This window comes from Eptesicus fuscus, chromosome 9 (genome assembly GCF_027574615.1).
Source record: "Eptesicus fuscus isolate TK198812 chromosome 9, DD_ASM_mEF_20220401, whole genome shotgun sequence".
Classification (NCBI taxonomy): domain Eukaryota; kingdom Metazoa; phylum Chordata; class Mammalia; order Chiroptera; family Vespertilionidae; genus Eptesicus; species Eptesicus fuscus.
The window spans coordinates 71286248-71306495 of NC_072481.1; the positions used below are offsets into that span (position 1 = coordinate 71286248).

The 20248-nt window shown below is 45.0% G+C and overlaps 1 non-coding gene and 1 pseudogene across 1 annotated transcript; both read left to right on the plus strand.

The window, feature by feature from the left end:
- The first annotated feature begins 3547 nt into the window (after positions 1–3547).
- TRNAR-UCU (transfer RNA arginine (anticodon UCU)) lies at positions 3548–3632 on the plus strand. Its single transcript is given in 2 exon segments — positions 3548–3584; positions 3597–3632. It is a non-coding gene; the product is annotated as a tRNA-Arg (tRNA).
- Positions 3633–12430: 8798 nt separating this feature from the next.
- On the plus strand, positions 12431–12891 carry LOC103298022 (U6 snRNA-associated Sm-like protein LSm8; annotated as a pseudogene).
- The last annotated feature ends 7357 nt before the right edge of the window (positions 12892–20248 follow it).

Sequence of the window (20248 nt, forward strand, 5' to 3'; positions counted from 1 at the left end):
ATGTTTTCAGTCTGAGAAGCTGGATGTTCTGTTTGGTAGCAGACATGACGTCTACAGTCAAGTAGGAGTGCGGTAGGGAGGCAGAGAATGTTTCTTGGATTGCAACAAATTTAGCTGATGCTGTATCTGAATTTTGGGTTGTTCCTGCAGGATGTGGGATTTCTTTATTGAGAGTTGCTTGCTAATAACAGCAAAAAGTTCTTACATATTTATCACGTGCCAGGACTGAGATAAAATTTTGCAAGGAATAATTCCTGTAATCCTCACAATTTTAGTGTTTTTCAGATGAAAAAAAGAAGGTTCTGAGAAGTTAAAAAATCATGTCTTGAAAATAGGAGGAAGATTCCAAGATGTGAACACCAGGAGTCTGACTCCACAGCCTGTGTTCCTGACCTCTACAAGTCTTTGTTTTTTAAAATCTCACACTTGTAAAAATGTTTTGGGTTATGTTTTATTATTACCATAGTAGTAAGTGCTTATTATTTGGGAGTATAAACTCAAAAATATTTTACTGGTAGGGTTGTCCAATCACATTTTGCCTCTTTTTCATATACTATCTTGGTATTTGCCTATTGCTCCATATTCATAGGTCATGTTTCTCACAAGGAATTTGAAGTCTCCTTGAATTGTATCTTAAACTTCCACTCTGTGTCCCACAGTAGACCCAATTCTATCCTCCTGAAATACTTGCTGAGTTGAATTAAACTGGTACTCCAACTACCTTCTCCCTCTGGAGCAAAGCAAAGCTAGTGAAAATATGTAACAGTATAGTAGATTTCTAGATCTTCTGGAGAAGGCTAAAGCTGCTTCCAAGCATGCAAACAGAAGAACATCTTCACTTAAAAATAATTATGCTGTACAAACATGAAAAGTGTTATTACAGATTCCCAATGGTGTATAATGGATTTGAACTTTAAAACACCAAAGTGAAGTTAGGGTTTAATTTAGGGTTCTGCTGTTCAGGGAACTCAAAATTGCAGAAGGGCAGAGAACAGCACGCTCAGAGGTGGTTATAGTCCATGCTTTGGCTCCCTCTGTTGGCAGGAAAGAAGCGGTAATTCGGTCATTCTTTTACCTGCAGGAATGCTTGATTCGGGTTGTATAATGGCCACTGTTCAGTGTATGTACTGCCTGTGAAAATTAATCTCTCAGATTTAGCAAAGGGGGAGACCAAACCAACTGTAACTCGCTCCTCAGATGGCAACTAAATACACATCTTCACCCCTTTTACACTGCTGCCTCTGAAGCCAGACTCACGATAAACCGCTTATTGTCAGAGAACACTTGCAGCCCTCATTCTGCTGTGGCTTTCCCAATCTTTTAATTGGCGCACGTGAAAAGTACAACCTTAACTGCTCTTGGTTTGTCACACAAGCCTGCTGACCCTGTATCTTTTTTAAAAATATATATTTTATTGATTTTTTACAGAGAGGAAGGGAGAGGGATAGAGAGTTAGAAACATCCATGAGAGAGAAACATCAATCAGCCGCCTCCTGCACCACCACCACTCCCCCCCCCGCCCCCCCCCCCCCCTGGGGATGTGCCCGCAACCAAGGTACATGCCCTTGACCGGAATCGAACCTGGGACCCTTCTGTCCACAGGCCGACGCTCAATCCACTGAGCCAAACCGGTTAGCACTGACCCTGTATCTTGGTAACATTTTCCATGACATAAGGAGTTTGGAATCAAATATCTAAAATTCTCTGATTCATTAAGTGGAATTAAGGACAAACACACCTTTCCTTAGCACAAGGGTTCTTTCCCAATTCCCCTTGCCATAACTTTTCTATGAGTCTAAGTTGCTATTTACTCATGTCAATGACTCATCATTGGAGAGTGGCTCCACCATCTCCAAGCCAAATTCCTCTGTATGGTATTCCTACAGGGGCACTGAGCATCTCTCTTCCCCTCTACTGCCATGTTCAATCCCAAGGACCAGTGAAGACTCTGAGATGCCACCAGTGCCAGGCACATTGCAGAGTTCGACAGAAATAAGTATGATTGAAAGTCATATCCTATTTTATTTTTAAATATATTTTTATTGATTTAAGAGAGGGAGAGATAGAGAGATAGAAACATCAATGATGAGAATCACTGATCGGCTGCCTCTTGCGCGCCCCCTACTGGGGATCGAGCCAGCAGCCGGATGCTCAACCATTGAACCACACCAGCCAGGCTCACCTTTTTGTTTGTGTGTTTTCTTTGCAGCTTCCCTTCTTTATAAAGGGGACAATAGGACCTGCTCATAGTATTGTGCTGGGGTTAAATAAGAATGTAAGATACCTAGGGCACTAGGATCTCCCTTTCTCTCGTTAGAACACTGATCGAGACGGCTCCGATGCCTGGTGATGCTGAACAGGGAGGAATGGCGCGGACCACGGCCGGGCTGAGGCTGATCCTGGGTCGGTGCAGAACTGGGCAGTGGACCAGGCTGCAGAATGCGCACAGCGGCGGCTCCGCAATTTCCACAGAGGCGGGGCTCGAAAAGGGGCAAACTGATTGGACCGGGAGGCGAGGGATTTCGTCCTGCAGCAGTGGTTGCATAGCAACCACGCAGTTTTTATTTAGATCTTCTATTTCAAGTGGCTTCAAAGTCGTAAAGATAGGGTACCCGGGGCACTGAAGAGCCCCCCAGCCCTCCGAAATCACTCCCCTGATTCGTGGCGAACGCGCCCTTCTGAGCAGGCTCTGGCTTCGGCGCCCGCCACCCCCGAGAATCCCCGCGCCCGCCCGCGCCCGCAGGTCCCCGGCGCCCCCACGCGCGCGGTCCCCCGCAGGGCTGCCGCCCCCGCAGCCGCGTGCTCCGGAGGCGCGGACTTGGGCGGCTGAGCGGCGCCCACGGGGCAGCTCCCGGCCCGGGGGCAGGTCCCCGCGAATGCTGCGGATGGGGGCGCGTCGCCTCCCTCAGTCCACCAGAGCCCGGAGGCCTCCGAAATGTGGCTCTGGGTCTGTGGGGAGCGAAGTGCAACCCGAACCCCGTTTCAGCAAGCCCCGCGCACATAAGCACTCACAAGCCCGCACACCGACGTCGCCGCGCCCGCGCTCCGAGCGGCGGGTTGGGGCCGCCGGCGGCCAGAGGAGAGCCCGGGACCCGCGCGGAGCCGCCGCTCAAAGGTGCGACGTAAGTGCCCGGCGTTACTCGGCCGGCTCAACGGCGCAACGGCCGGCCCGGAGCCCGCATCGCCGGGGCGGGGGACCCGGTAGGCGGGGCGCTCGGGCAGGAAGGGAGCCGGGGAGGGAGCCGGGGAGGAAGCCCGCGGTGATCTGTCCTGCGCGGCGGGGTGCGGCGGCTCGGAAGGTCCGGAGACCCGGCTGCGGCTGCCCTCGGACCGACCGGCAGGGACCGGCGGCTTGTGGCCGCTTGGATCACGGTGAGAGGCGGCCGCCGGGGGAGGACGAACGGATGCCTGCGGCCCGTGTTTGGTGGCGGCCGCCCTGGCTGGCACGGTCTCGGCGACACAGACGGACGGCCGGAGGGGCCTAGGGAACGGCGCCGGGCCCTCGCCTCGGGTTTAACAGAGCAGATGCGCGGAGGCTCCAACAGGTGGCTCCGTGGCGCAATGGATAGCGCATTGGACTTCTAGAGGTTGAAGGCATTCAAAGGTTCCGGGTTCGAGTCCCGGCGGAGTCGTAACCTTTACTTTTTCTTCGCAATTTATTATAAATCCCTGTCATTTCTCTCCTTCCTCTCCTTTTCCTGAACTGTCGAACGCTTCCCGCTCCGCGATCTCTCTCTCCCCTCTGCATTCGGCTTCTGCGGCCCCTTCCCCTACAGCCAGTCCCGCGGGTTTCGGATCACCCCAGCGGCCCGGGGCCGGTGTCTCCGGGCCGGGGCACAGCCGACCAGGAACCTCCCCCGGGAACTGGAAGGAGCGGCCCCGGGCGGCGGCGGAAAAGACACCGTTGGGAATCTGGCCTCGCGGTTTGTCCTCAAAGGAGACTGCGGGGAGGCCGTGTCCCGGGTGCTCTGGGGGAGCTGCCCTCACGCCCAGGGCTGATCCTCCCTTGTCCGGAACGCGACCGCGACTGCCCCGGAGGGGCGAGGAAGGACCAGGAGACGCACCTCCTCCCTTTGCTGCGCGGGGCCGGCTGACCGCCCCTCCCGCCCAGAAGGCTTCCCAATTGTCACCGGAAATCCTCGTGGAATCCTGTCAGAAATGCACATTTCTGGGCGCCACTCCTGGACTGTAGTTCAGGCGATGGGAGGCGGGGCCCAGAACCTGCATTTCTGATAAGAATGCCCGCCCCCCTCCCCTAGATTCCTGTGCAGAGGTCTCAGGTCCCCTCTGCCCGTCAGCTCCTCCGGGCGGAGATTACCATCTGGTACCTCTTCTGACAACTTACACCTTTGCACAGGATTAGGATTCCACCTTATGAAATGCGAGCCAAATTAACGAATAAGTGGAATTTTAAAAATTCATTGTAACAAACGAACTTCATTCATGCAAAAAATACAAAATCCGAAATTGTCAAGAAAGGTACAAGAAAGAGTAAACACCCTTATTGTTCCTGTATCCCAGTCTATACGCCATTCGTGAAAATAATTTCTTGGAAATATTTTCAGATTTTATGCACATGTTAGCATTTTTATATCTATTGTCTTGTGTGTTTATTGATGTCAGTCATTTAGGTGATACACAATTGGTAGTATACTAGCTTTTCTTTTTCTCCTTTCTCTTTATTTCTTTTTAAATATATTTTTTATTGTTGATAGTATTACAGATATCTCCCATTTCCCTCCCTCCCCCGCCCCCCGCATTACCCACCTCTTCCCAGCCCCTACCCATCCCCTCAGGTCTTCACTACCCTATTGCCTGTGTCCATAGGCTATGCATATAAGTATGTAAATTCTTTGGTTTATCTCTTCTCCTCCCCCCAACTCCAGATTGAGGTATACTTGCTCCTTCTATTAAGGCAGGTAGAGCTGCCTTGTTCCACTGTACATGTGTATCATGGAGATTTAACGGCCCCCAATAGTTTGGCATTTAGGTATCCAGTATTTTCCTATTACAAACAATGCTTCCGTGAACACCCTTGTTCTTACATTCTTGTACACAAGTGCACGTATGTTCCTAGGAAGTTGAACTGTTGGGTCAAAGGTTTGTGCATTCTTTGATAGGTATTGCTAAATTGCTCTCATAGAGACTGTATCATTTCACTCTCACCAGCAATCTGTGGGAGTGTCCGTTTCCCCACAGCCCACATGTTATCAAAAAAGATTTCTAGTTGTAGTTTCATGTCTTTTATTATAAGTGAAGCTGAGCCTCTTTACATACACAGAATAATTTATATTTCCTTTTTGTGATTTATCTGCTGTGATTTTTCTTGACTTTTGCTATTGTATCATTTGGTCATATTAAGGAGACCAGCCCTTTGTGATTATGTTATCTTTTCCAGGTTATTAGTCTTTTGGTTTTGTTTATGGTATTCTATTTTTTGCCTTACTGAAATTCATATATTTGGATTATCAATCTTTTCTTTTATGGCTTCTAGGTCTGGGGTTATACTACCTTCAGATTATTAAATAATTTCACCATATTTTAGTGTTTGTAGTTTTTTCTTATATTCAAATCTTTATTTCATCTGAAATGTATTTTTTATAAGGAGTGAGGTGAGAGTTTTGTCCAAGAATCACTGATAATGAATGCCTCTCCTTTTCTACACTAATTTGAAATGTCCCCTTTATCATTTTCTGAATTTCCATATGCATTTGGGTTTCTGGATCCTCTCTTCTCTTTCAGTGATGTGCCTGTTTTAATTCTGATTGACCAGAACTGTGCTATTTTAATATCACAGTATGGCCAGTCCTCTCTAAAAATATGTTTTTTAAAAATATGTTTTTATTGATTTTCAGAGGGAAAGGAAAGGAGAGGGATAGAGAAAGAAACATCAATGAGAAACATCATGGATTGGCTGCCTCCTGCAAGCCCCCTGCTGGGGATTGAGTCTGAAACCTGGGCACATGCCCTGGCTGGGAACCTCTTGGTTCCTGGGTCGACATTCAACCACTGAGCCACACCCGCCACGCCCTCATAACTTTTTTTAAAGATTTTTTTTACCACCTATTCTTGAATTGTTATTTTTCCAACCTAATGTTAATACTTAGCACTTATTGAGCACTTGTTATATACCAGGTACTATTTTAAGTGCTTTATGCATTTTAATGCCTGTAATCCTCCTGACAACCCTGCCCGGTAGATATTATTATCCCCTTTCGTGGAAAGAGGCATCTGAGACACAGAGAGTTGTTAATTTGTCTAAGGATACACAGTGTATCAGGATGGGAACCCTGGAAGCTTGAGTCTGTGTGTAAAACCATAATTCTGTATTGTCTTTTCAGATGAGCTTTAGTTAAAGCTAGTCTGGCTCTAATCTGAGGAGATATTTGTGTTGGAGTTATGTTATTTATATATTAATATAGGGAGGAGAATTGAACTAACTATGATGTTGAGTCTTCCTATTTAAGAATAGCAAGGGATCCCCAGCCAGTTTGGTTCAGTGGATAGAGTGCTGGGCTGTGGACTGAAAGGTCCTAGGTTTGATTCCTGTCAAGGCCACATACCTCGGTTGCAGCCTCCTCCCCAGCCTAGGCCCGTCAGGGCTCCTGTAGGAGGCAACCAATCATTGTATTTCTCTCACATTGGTGTTTCTTTCTTTCTATCCTTGGGTGAAGATTAAAAAAAAAAAAAAAGTAGCAAGGTGCATTTTTTTTCTTTTTTAAGAACACCTATGTCTTTCCATTTGTTCAGTCCTTCTGTGTTCTTAGGAGTGTGTCAAAGTTTGTTTGTTTTTTCTTTAAAAAAATATAAATATATAATTGATTTCAGAGAGGAAGGGAAAGACAGAAACATCACTGATATCAGAGAATCATTGATTGGCTACCTCCCACACGCTCTGTAGTGGGAATTAAGCCCACAACCCAGGCATGTGTCCTTGACCGTAATCGAACCCGGGACCCTTTAGTCCTCAGGCCAATGCTCTATCCACTGAGCCAAATATATATATTCTGTGTTCTTAGGAGTGTGTCAAAGTTTTTTTTTTCCTTTAAAAAAATATCTTACCTTATAATAGACAAATATGCAAATTGACCGCACCTTCGCTACGCCCAAGCCACGCCCACCAACCAAGCCACGCCCACCAACACGCCCACCAGGAAACGGTTGCAGGGACGTTGGGGTGTGGCGGAGCCCAAGGCCAGGAAAGCCTCGGGCGGCTTTCCTGACGTTGGGCACCAGCGGGGAGCCTGCGCCGATCACAGGAGACCACTGGGGGTTGGCTCCTGCGATCGGTAGCAGGGAGGCTGGGGTGCAGCCGAGCCCAAGGCCACAGCCCAGGGCCAAGCCCGGACCCTGAAAGAAGGCAGAAGGCGGTGGCCACAGCCAAGGCCTGGGTCCCCGGTGCCGGCAGAAAACTGGTGCAGGCAGCCAGGTGAATGAAGGTCTATTGCACGAATCTTCGTGCAAACGGGCTACTAGTAAATATATAATTGATTTCAGAGAGGAAGGGAAAGACAGAAACATCACTGATATCAGAAAATCATTGATTGGCTACCTCCTGCACGCTGTGTTTATATATATATATATATATATATATATATATATATATATATATAAAATCTTGAGTTTTTAAAACTTTACTCCTGGATAGTTTTGTTGTTGTTGTAGTTGGGATCTTATTTTCCTTTATATTTTCTAACAGGTTATGGTTATGTATATTAAGGCTTTCGGTATTTTAAGTAATTTAACATCTAGCCATCTTCTTGGATTATCTTGTATTTAAAATACTTTTCAGTTCAAAACCACAATGAGATACCACTTCACACGCATTAGGTGGCCATGATAAAAAAGACGGACAATAACAAGTGTTGGCAAGGAGGTAGAGAAATTAGAACCCCAATACATTGCCAGTGGGGATGTAAAATAGTGCAGCTGCTTTGGAAAACTGTTTGGCAATTCCTCAAAAAGTTGAAAATAAAGTTACTGTATGACCCAGCAGTTCCATTCCTAGGTATATACCGAAGAGAATGGAAAATATGTCTACACAAAACTTGTACATTGTTGTTCATGATAGCATTATTCTTAATAGTGCAAAAGCACAAACAACCCAAATGCCCATCAACTGATGAATGGATAAATAAAACATAGTATGCCCATATAATGGAATGTTATTATATTACTAGCGTTCCCGTTGCAGGAAAAATCCTGCAATAGGATTTCCTGCTGCACTCTACCCCGCCTCCTTTCCTCCCTTGTCACCCGCCCCGCCTTCTCCGCCAGCCCACCTGCTTTTCCCTTCGCCCCCGGCCCCGCCTCCGCTCCGCCCTTGTCACCCGCCCCGCCTTCTCCACCAGCCCGCCTGCATTTCCCTTCGCCCCCGGCCCTGACTTCGCTCCTCCCTTCTCCTCCCCCCCCCCCCCCCGGCTTGCTTGCTTCTTCGAAGCTTTACTCCCTTCTGCAGCTCTTGGTTTCTTTCGACGCTGTCTTGATATGCAAATTAGCCGCCATCTTTGTTGGGGTAATTTGCATACTCGTCCTGATTGGTTGGTGGGTGTGGCTTGGCTGGTGGGCGTGGCTTAGGTGTAGCGAAGGTGCGGTCAATTTGCATATTTGTCTGTTATTAGATTAGATTTGGCAATAAACACAATGAAGTACTGATTCATGTTGCAACATGGATAAATTTGGAAAACATTATGCCAATGATCTTCTTGTGAAAGGAGACAGTCACAAAAGGCCACATATTGTATGATTCCCTTTACAGTTGACCTTTGAGCAATGCAGGAGTTAGGGGTGCCGACTTCCCCACAACTTTTAACTTCCCCCAAACTTAAGCTGTCCCTCAGTATATAGGGGGGGGGTCAGTTCCAGGACCCCTGGCAGATACCAAAGTCCATGGATGCTCAAGTCCCCCATATAAAATGACATAGATCAATAGCACTGAAAATAGGTAAAGAATGTAGTTAATATTTTTTATGCTCATAGAACACAGAGCTGATACTACAGGAGATCCCCCTAACCATCCTTTACCTTATTTCCTCGTCCTAGTGACACATGGAAGAGGGATGGGATGGGATGGTAGGCAGTTTGACAGACATGAACAGAGCAAGGACGATGGGCCAGGTAAAGAAGGTCACCCGGGTGGGAGACAAGTGTAGGGTTGGCCCTCATCCTCAGGGTGACCTTCCCTCCCCTAGCATATTATTGGTCATGCGGTTTGGGCCTCCTAACCCTTCCTCCCTAGAGATAACATCTAGCGGGCAGTTGTATTTCAGTTCCAGGCCCAAAAAGCAGGCAAACCAGACCAGTGACCCCCTGGCTGACCTCAGGACCAGCTACATGGAATAATGACCCCCTGCCCTGGCTGGCTGGTTAATCAGTGGAGACCCTGACCCTGGAAGGACACACCTGGCAAGGTTATGGTTATGTATATTAACCTGGAAAGCTGCTGAATATTCTATTGAGATCTTCCCCTGGGACCTCCCCTAAAAACCACTCCCTTAAAACCCTTAGGACAGCCTGGCTCAGTGGTTAAGCAATGATCTATGAACCAGGAGGCACATGCCCGGGTTTCTGGCTTGATCCCCAGTGTGAGGCACGCAGGAGGAGCCTATCGATGATTCTCTTTCATCATTGATGTTTCTATCTCTCTCTCCCTCTCCCTTCCTCTCTGAAATCAATAAAAATAAGATTTTTAAAAACACACACCTTAGAACAGAAGACCCAGCGCCCCGCTCCTCCTCCTCTAGGGAGCACCCTGGGGCCTTTCTCCTCTCCCTCTCCATCTCTCAGGATCACCACCCCTCAACCTTACCTTCTAAGCTCCAAGGGCCTTCCTTTGCCTCTATAACTTGTTTCCTAAGCCCATTTTTTTCCTATGAATTACTTCTACCTCTGTGATTTTCTAAATAAATGTTCTCTTATAGTTTGAGTATTGGTTCTGAATTCTTTCCCAGGCAAAACTCAAGGACTGAGGTTGCTGAACTAAAGTCCTGTGGTCTGACTCCCACCAGCCTAACACCTGGTGCCATTCTGCAGCCACAAATAAAATAAAATAAAATAAAAAATATAATAAATAATAAAATAAAATGGCATAGATCAATGTATACAATTGCCCTCCACATCCACAGACTTCTCACCATGGATCAAAACAATACAGGTATTTATTGAAAAAAAAAAAAGCATGTAAGTGGACCTGTGCAGTTCAAATATGAGTTGTTCAAGGGTCAATTATATATTAAATATCCCAGGATAAATCCGTAGGCACAGAAAATAAAATAGTGTTTGCCAGGTGCTGGAATGTGAAGTGACTGCTAATGGGTATGGGGTTTTCCTGGGGGGCGAGGGGCGGGGATTAAATGTTCTGGAATTAGTGGTGATAATTTCACAACTTTAATATGTAAAAACTCACTGAATTGTACACTTTTTAAAGGGGAGTTTGGCTCAGTTGGTTGGGTGTCGCCCCATGAACCGAAAGCTTGCAGTCAGGGCACATGTCCAGGTTGCTGGCTTGATCCCTGGTAGGAGGCATGCAGGAGGCAGCTGATGAGTGCTACTCTCTCTCCCTCTCCCATCTTCTCTCTCTAAAAATCAATCAATGTGTGATTGTATGGTATGTGAATTATATCTCAATTTTTAAAAAGGGAAAATAGCCTGGCCAGTGTTGTTCAGTGGTTGAATGTCAACCCATGAACCAAGAGGTCACTGGTTTGATTCCCAGTCAGGACACATGACCGAGTTGTGGGCTTGATCCCCAGTAGGGGGCATGCATTCATGTTTCTACCTCTCTATCCCTTTCCCCCTCTCTAAAATCAATAAAACAGCCCTAACCGGTTTGGCTCAGTGGATAGAGCATCGGTCCCAGGTTCGATTCCGGGCAAGGGCATGTACCTTGGTTGCGGGCACATCCCTAGTGGGAGGTGTGCAGGAGGCAGCTGATCGATTTTTCGCTCTCAATGATGTTTCTAACTCTCTATCCCTCTCCCTTCCTCTCTGTAAAACATCAATAAAATATTTTTAAAAATAAAATTAATAAAACATATTTTGTTTAATTAATTAATTAAAAAGGAAAAATAGTTTTTTAGTTGAATAATTTGTCTTTTCTGGAAATATATTTTCAAGGGAGGTCAAATGGTATTTTTACCTTCTCCTTTCTGATTTTTATGCCTCATATTGTTACTCTTGTAATAACATCAGCTAGTATATTCAGAAAATGGTAAGTAATTTTTCATGAAAATGAAATGGTAAGTAATTTTCATGGCAGTAGTGGACTTACTTTCCTGTTCCCGGTCATTATGGGAGTGCTTCTCCACTAAGCACGGGGTAGTGCGTGCACAGGCACACACATACACATTTATCACATTAAGAGAATATCCCTATTTTTCAATAATCTATGGAGATTTTTCCCCTTTGATCTATTAATAGTGTGAAATATATTAACAGGTTTTCTAATATTTAATCTTTTTTTAACAAATCCCACTTGGTTGTAGTGTATATCTATTTTAATATTCTAATATTTTCAATTTTTGCCTATTTATAAAGATCGACATTTAATTCTCTACCATAAAAACAGCATTGTGTAGAATGGCCCCAAACTGGAAATAACCCAGATGTCTATTAATAATTAATAATCTGTTTGGAGAAAGTGTGGTAGAGTCATATAATTGAGTACAATGCAGACCTTTAAAAAATAAGGAAGATCTACATATACTACTGTGAAAAAATGCCGAGATTAATGGAAAAGGCTGATATGCAAATCAATATGTTTAATATTATTCCATTTGTGTTAACGCTAATAATAATACTAATTATTACATAAGTGCATTACTATGATGGAGAGTGCATAGAAAATTTCTGGACGGACATACAGGTGCTGGGGCAAGAGCCGCAGTGGTATGGAGAGTGGGAACTTCTTTTTTTACTGTGTACCTCTTTGTAATGTTTGAGTCTTCTTCATAATAAACCTACCTTGCAATGGAAAAGTTAATTTTTTTAAAGGTAAAGGAAAAACACCCCAATGCTAATGAGAAAGGGGGAAAAAGGCATTTTGTGCCTATTCTTAGATCACTTGCAGGTGGCATCCCTGTTCCTGCATACCCATTAAAGATTTCCCTAACTTGATTTAACATTTATTGATCCCTTACACTCTACTAGATGCTGGGACTCAGCTATAACTACACCCTCCTACTAAGAGTGGAGAAGCATGTGAACAAGATAAGTCTTTACAGAATGATTCCAGCAGGCACTGTGTCCTGAAGGTCATGTGCACCATGGTAAGGGGTGTGGACTTTACCCTAAAACAATGGGAAGTCACTGAGTAGCTTATAGGGGGGGATGTGTCTTGTATCATCCCTCTGGCTGCAGTGTGGATCCCGGGCTGGAATCGCACAGACCAGAGGCCGGAATACCAGTCAGGGCAGTTGGAATTATCTAAGTAAGAAAACGGTGAGAGGCCTTTTGGCGCCCGCGCCGCTGCGTTGCCCGGAGTGTCGGCGGAGCAACATGACTTCCGCTCTGGAGAACTACATCAACCAAACTGTGGCTGTTACTACTTCTGATGGGAGGATGATAGTGGCAACACTGAAAGGTTTTGACCAGACCCATTAATTTGATTTTGGATGAAAGCTACGAACGAGTGTTCAGCTCTTCACAGGGAGTGGAACAAGTGGTACTAGGGTTGTGCATCGTAAGAAGTGACAACGTTGCAGTCATTGGAGAAATTGATGAAGAAACAGATTCTGCGCTTGATTTGGGGAATATTCGAGCAGAACCTCTGAACTCAGGAGCACACTCAGGAAAAATTACATACATTGGACAGCTGTAAATCTTTGTACAGAAACTGATAATGCTGAGGATGATGTGTGGAATTTTTATAAACGTGTAATTGTGCAATTTTGACTCTTGATTAATAGTGATATGATATGTAAATTATAATATTTTTACATTTTGTTGAATAAAGATTTTTTTTGTCTAAATCAAAAAAAATGGTGAGAGTTGGAATTGAGAAGGTGGTTTGGAGAGACATATAAGTGTACAAATTGGAGACATATCAAGGGAGGCTGAATTGATGGTATTTATTTGATTAATTAAGGGATATCTAGTGGAGAAGGAAAAGCCTCCTGTTTCAAATAGGGCAGATGGGTGGATGCCAAAATATCCACTGGGACAACTAAGAAGAGAGAATGGGTTTTGGAGAAAACGGAGTACCAGTACAGGCCTGTGTTGCGTTTGAGGCCTCTGTGGAACATCCCTGAGAAGAGGTACAGTGGCAGTTGGATAGGCAAATGCCCAGCACTCAGCAAGCTCTCAATAAATGTATTTATTGAAAGAAAAAACGAAAGGAAGGTAGGTATGTGGGAAGAGAGCAAAGGAAAAGAAGAGACAGTGTGGAGCCCAGGAGATGGATCTAGGCTTGAGATTCATTATCTTGCAGATGGCATTTAAAACTCTGGACTTGGACCAGATCATGCAGGGAGTGTGGAGTGAGAAGAGATGACAGTTGACAACAGAAACCCAGAGCAGACATTTGAAGGCTAGGCAAAGCTTAATGAGGTCTTCAAAGAAGCCAAGACAGTACCCCTAACTGGTTTGGCTCAGTGGATAGAACATTGGCCTGTGGACTGAAAGGTCCCAGGTTCAATTCCGGTCAAGGGCATGTACCTTGGTTGTGGGCACATCGCCAGTAGGAGGTGTGCAGGAGGCAGCTGATTGATGTTTCTAACTCTCTATTCCTCTCCCTTCCTCTCTGTAAAAAATCAATAAAATGTATTTAAAAAAAAAAAAAGAAGAAGCCAAAAGGGTAGCCAGAGAGGTAGCTAGAGAGGTAGGAAGGAAACCAGGAGAAAGTGTTACCTCTAAGAACTGATGGAACAGTTTCCCCTAGAGAAGGGAATGAAGAGGAAAAGGGCCACATCTCATATTTTTCTAAACAACTTTAACACTCACCATTTAATTATCTCCCAAGTTTTAAGAAGTATGAATTACCCTCATTTTACAGATGAGAAAATTATGGTGCAAAGATGTTATGAGTAAGATGAAAGGATTAGCTTAGAATGATGGAAAAACGCCTCCTCTTCTGAGGCAAGTAGGAAGAGGACAGAGATGAAAGCATGAAGGTGGTGAAGGGAAGACTGAGGTGCTCATGTTTGAGGACCTGTTTTGTGTGTGCCCCCTTCCGTAGCTGTGCCCAGGACTCCAGGGAGGTATTGACAAAGTGGGAGCTGCCACACAGGGTGCAGACGTTCCCATCTTAATTGCCACTTATGGCCAGTACAGACTCTAAAGACCAGAGGTCAGGAGTGGTTTCATTTCAGGGACTTTCTATATCCCATCAGCATTTAAAAAGCAAAACCTCTCCCAGGCCCCCCTTCATGGTGGCACTGAGCGGCACCTTGGAGATGCTGGCCTTGGTTATTGGCCACTTCCTTTACAGCAGCCTGTGCCCATGCGCCCAGTTCTGAGGCCCCTGGGTCAAGCTTTTGCCACCCCTACCCGCTGCTTTACACCCACTGTCCCCACAGTTCTTTTGTACCAAAGGCCTTTAGTTCTCATGCACTATGCACTCAGAAAAACCCAGGCTTAGTTTTGTTATTGGTTTTTTATTCTCCAGCTTTCAGTGCCAAAGAGGCTAGGCTGTTCGATAGGTGGGCACTGCCCAGGAAATATATTTCAATAAAACCTCATTCACTTTCAGTTTTGTATCTAACCTATTTTTTTGAGTATTGGCTTTGTGCAAGGAACTATGTTGGAAGGAAATATAAAGAGGAATGCGATCAATCTCATTTTCTTAGAGTTATCCTAGTGAGGGACAGAGAGCCATGGATCGGTGATTCCATTAATTAATTAGGATTGGATTTGGCTATGAGTGACAGGAAACTCGAAATAACAGTGGATTTGGCAAGATAGAGGTTTCCAGGGAATGATAGCGATTTGATCATAAGATAACCAGGCTTCTCCTCATTGTTTCTTCCTCAAAATACAACTCCCCGCTCTTGTTCCAAGATGATTGCTTCTGCCTCTCCCATCAGGTCAGCACACAGCTCCTCTCTAAACTCACCTTTCTGTGAAGGACACTTTCCATAAGTTGCATATACACTTTCACTCACATCCCATGAAAAGGTGGGAATCATACCTTCCCTCACCCCCAGGTGGCTATATTTCCAGCTATAAATCATGTATTCTATAACAGTAAAAGAAAGAGAAAAGTTCAGCAGTTTCTGCTGGTGATACTGAAGCAGGTATGCAGATAGCAAAAGTGCAAGGCCAAAATAAAACATAAATGTGACAAAAGAGTTATACTTACTTGCTATGTAACCTTAGGCAGGTTACTTACCTCTCTGTGCCCGTTTCTTCAGTTATAAATTGAGGATAACACCTACCTCATAGGTTTACCTAAATTTTTGTATATGTATGTAATATATATGTTCCATATGTACATGCATATGGAACAGTTACATAAAAATAAGTTGTTATTTGCTAAGTGATTACAAATAAAATAAGAACAAGCACAGTAAAATGGGAAATTCAAGAGTATACACATCAGTGGAGAAAATATGAAAAAGGATTTCATGAAGAAATGTAGACTGTCAGCTCTGTGATGCCTGGGATGACCCTATTCCTTCCCTGGGCACCCCCAGCACCAAGCATAAGCCTCGCACAGAGTAGATGCTCAAAATATTGGTTTCTGAATAGGCCTAAAAGGTCAGTAGTATTTTATTAGGTGGGATGGAGGTAAGAAACGATCTTAGAGAAGTTAACCATATGAACAAAGACATAAATGATGAAAACTCACTGTATCTAGCACCGTAGTTGGCATGCATGGAACTCGATATATGTTGACTGCCTGCAAGCATTCAATATCAACGTTTGGTTTGGCTAAAATGTATTCATCAGGTCCAGGCAGAAATACACATCACTCTAGAGCAGTGGTCGGCAAACTGCGGCTCACGAGCCACATGCGGCTCTTTGGCCCCTTGAGTGTGGCTCTTCCACAAAATACCACGGCCTGGTCAAGTCTATTTTGAAGAAGTGGCGTTAGAAGAAGTTTAAGTTTAAAAAATTTGGCTCTCAAAGGAAATTTCAATCGTTGTACTGTTGATATTTGGCTCTGTTGACTAATGAGTTTGCCGACCACTGCTCAGAGAATTTAATATAAGGGATTGTTACACAGGTGGTAGAGATGCTGAAAGTGTAGGCACCCAGAGATGGCAACAGTAGGAAACCTCTATCACCGCTAGTGCTAGAGAGAGAATGGGAGGAGATGGTGTTACCAGAACCCAGAAGCCTGAGCCAATAGCGGGGAGGCTGCCTGGTGGGATCAAGGAAATGGCAGAGCCACAACCCAACTCAGGGCAGCGAGGGAGATAAATACCCTGACTTCTCCCCTTCTGCTCTCCAGTCTTAGGGCATTGTCTTACCTGAAAGGGAATTCGAGAAATGTAGCTTCCGGCAACCCAGAGTAAAGTAGAGAGAAACAGGCAAATGATCAGCACAAATGGAGTTTGGTGCATGGACAGGGGAGTGGGGATTATAAACCGGTGGTGGCATCATTTTATAGAGGATCTTGAATGTCAGATCTTGAATGTAGGTTTTCCCGCATGTTTTGTTAAGCAAAGGTGGCCCGTAGAAGGTAAAATGCAGGAAGTCATTAAAACTGTTTTAGGAAGACTTCCCCGATGGGGTATGATGGCGAACAGAGAAACAGTAGCTTTCCTCTGAGTACCTGTTACGTGCCAGGCACAGGGAGTGCTAAGTGCTTAGTTAATCATCTCAGAAAGATGATGTTTCTGGTTCTGGATATGAGATGACTTCGTGATACCTGGCTGGGCATATCAGTTATTGGAATAATGTGCATCTGGAGCAAGGCTATAGAGATAAAAGATGGAGATTTTTGAGTCTTCTGAAGAAAGGTGAGAGCAGAAGCTGAAAGAGAGGGAGGACAAAATATTCGAGTCACACAGTATAAGAAATAAGAGGTCAGGCATTAGGGGAAACGTACAAGTGGTGGGCCGAGTAAGAAAGCCAGTGAAGAAAAGTTTATTTTCCTGCAGAAGCCAAAAGAAGCTAGAGCTTCAAGAAGGGAAAGGTCAGCCTGGCCGGCATGGCTCAGTGGTTGAGCGTCCACCTATGAACCAAGAGGTCATGGTTCGATTCCCAGTCAGGGCATGTACCTGAGTTGTGAGCTCGATCCCCAGTGTAGTGTGGGGGCAGGAGGCAGCCAATCAGTGATTCTCTCTCATCATTGATGTTTTTGTCTCTCCCTTCCTCTCTGAAATCAATAAAAAGTTTTTTAAAAAAAGGGGGAAATGTCAGTGGTGTCAAACATTTCCTGGTCAGAAGAGATAAAGACGGGGCGGAGTGGGGGGTGGGGGTGGGGGAGAGCCATTGACTATAGCAGATGGGGTGCATGTAGAAATTGTTTCTCTAACAGGTGGAGTTAAGGCAGCCTAACCGGATGGCCTTGGCCGGTTGAGTGAAATAGGAGACAGGGTAATCTGCTGAGGGTAGGAGTGAGTTTGGGAGGCCTCTGGGAGAATGCGAGCATGCTGTTTATCTCCTATGAGCTCCTTCTTGGAGGGGCTATGTCTTCTTCACTGGTGTACCCTCGTACTTAAGTAATGCATAGAACTCAGTTTTGTGGTTACTAGCTGACTTGCAGAATGATGAATGAATTTGGTGGGAGGTAACCCAAATTGAAAATAAATGTGGAGTAGCACTGAACGCTCAGCTGAAAGTCAATAGCCTCATCGTACTTTCCCAAATCTCAGTAATCTGGACAGATAAATAATAGTTCCATGGCTGGGAGTAAATGAAAAGAACAAACAAAACACCTAGAGAATAAGATGAATGGGATATAGAAATAATTTTTGAAATGTATAACCAATTGGGTCCAAATTGGTTGGGAGGAAAATGTATCCTGATGGGGGTGGAGGATTGCGAGAATAAGTGTCTGGAATGCTTGAGATCATGAGTTCACAATACTTGGGCTTGGGGCCCAGGCACCAGTATTTTGAAACCACATTAGGTAATTACAAGTGCAGCCAAGGTTGGGTTGGAAGGAAAAGAGGGAAGTGTAACAGGAAAGTGGATTTAGATCGTCAAGAGTTCAGAATCCTGACCACTGAAGTTTTTAAGTAATGAGTCGAAGGCCATGATAGTGGTTAGCTGAGGTGCAGTGGAAATGAAGGTAATTGAAATTGATGAGATTGAGCTTGACAAACTGTAGGGTCACCATGATTCCAATGCCTCAGACTAAATCAGGATAATTATGTCACTAAAAAAATAAGTCAACCTTAAAGGACTATAGTCAGGTTAAATATGCAACAAGGGCTAAAGTTGTGATCAAATGAAGGACAAGGAAAGGCACTGGGCCAGTTTAACAACCTTTTATTTCACGTGGACATCTGCTACCCTCCAGATCCAGGCAGCTGAGATGACCTTCTGTCAATAGCTGAAGTAGGGAGAAGTGACAGATATGGCTGGAAGGGCAGATGTTACAGATAAATTCCAAGGGCCCTCCCCCATTTTTTACCCCCCTGCCCTTTGGTAATCATCAGCTTGTTCTCTGTATCTATGGGCCTGTTTCTGTTTTGCTTTGTTTTTAAATATATTTTTATTAATTTCAGAGAGGAAGAGAGGGAGAGATAGAAACATCAATAATGAGAAGAATCACTGATCAGCTGCCTCCTGCTGCCCCACACTGGAGACCGAGCCCACAACACGGGCATATGCCCTGACCAGGAATCAAACCGTGACTCCCCACCCCCACCCCAGTTCATAGGTCGAGACTCAACTACTGAGCCATGGTGGCCAGGCTGTTCTTTCATTTCACTTAGCATCATACCCTCTAGGTGCAACCATGTGCTTGCAAATGGCAATATTTCATTCCTTTTATTGCTGAACTAGAGGCCCAGTGCATGAAATTCATGCACGGTTAGGGGCCCTAGGCCTGGCCAGCGATTAGGGCTGATCTGTGGGGTGACCGGGGACCCCACTTGCACCTGCCTTGGCCTGGCGCCACCCACCGTGGTCCTGCTCTCATCAGGGTCCATTGGGGCCAGCAGCACCTCCACTGCTGCCTGCTACCAGCACCACGCTGCCCCCTGGTGGTCAGCACGCGTCTAATTCCTGGTCAGTTGAACTCCCACCCACGGGGACAATTTGCAGATTAGGCTTTTATTATATCCTATATGCTAAGTGTCTGGTCGTCCAGTCGACTGTTCAGCCAATCAAAGCATAATATGCTAATGATATGCTAAGGTCGCTCAACCACTCCCTATGACATGCACTGACCACCGGGGCAGACGCTCCAACCGGTAGGTTAGCTTGCTGCTGGGGTCTGGGCCAATTAGGACTGGACACACCCTGGAGCCCTCCTGCAGTCCCTCCCCAGTTGGCCAACCTACCACGGGGACTGCGCAAGATGGCCCCGATCGGCCCCAATTGCCAGCCAGGCATAGGGTCCCCACCCGTGTATGAATTCATGCACCAGGCCTCTAGTAGGATAATATTACATTGTGTGTGTGTGTGTGTGTATAAATTCACATCTTCTTTATCCATTTATCACCTATCAATGGGCACCAAAGTTGCTCCTGTATCTTGGCTATTGTAAATAAAACTGCAGTGAACATAGGGGTGCATACATCTTTTTGAGATCCTGTTTTTGTTTTCTTCAGCTACATACCCAGAAATGTAATTGCTATCACATGGCAGCTCTATCTTTAATTTTTTTTTGAAGAATCTCCATCTGTTTCCCACGGTGGCTGCACCAATTTACAATCCCAACAAAAAGGTTCCCTTTTCTCCACATCCTTACCAGCACTTACTGATTTTCTGATGGGTATGAAGTGGTATCACATTGTGATTTGCATTTCCTTGATCAGTGATTTTGAACTTCATTTTTTGTCTATTGGTCATCGATATGTTGTTTCGAGAAATGTCTACTCAGGTCCTCTGCCATTTTTAATTGGATGGTTTTTGAGTGTTAAGCTGTATGAGTTCCCTATATATTTTGGGTAATAACCCCTTATCAGGGATACCATTTGCAAATGTTTTCTCCCATTTAGTAGGTTGTCTTTTTGTTGTTGATGGTTTCCTTTGTTGTACAAAAACTTTTAAAATTTGATATAGTTTTTATTTTTGTTGTTGCCCTTGTCAAAGGAGACATATTGAAAAAGATATTTCTAAGACTGATGTCAGAGTTTATTGCCTGTTTTCTTCTAGAAATTTTATTTCAGGTCTTACACTTAAGTCTTTA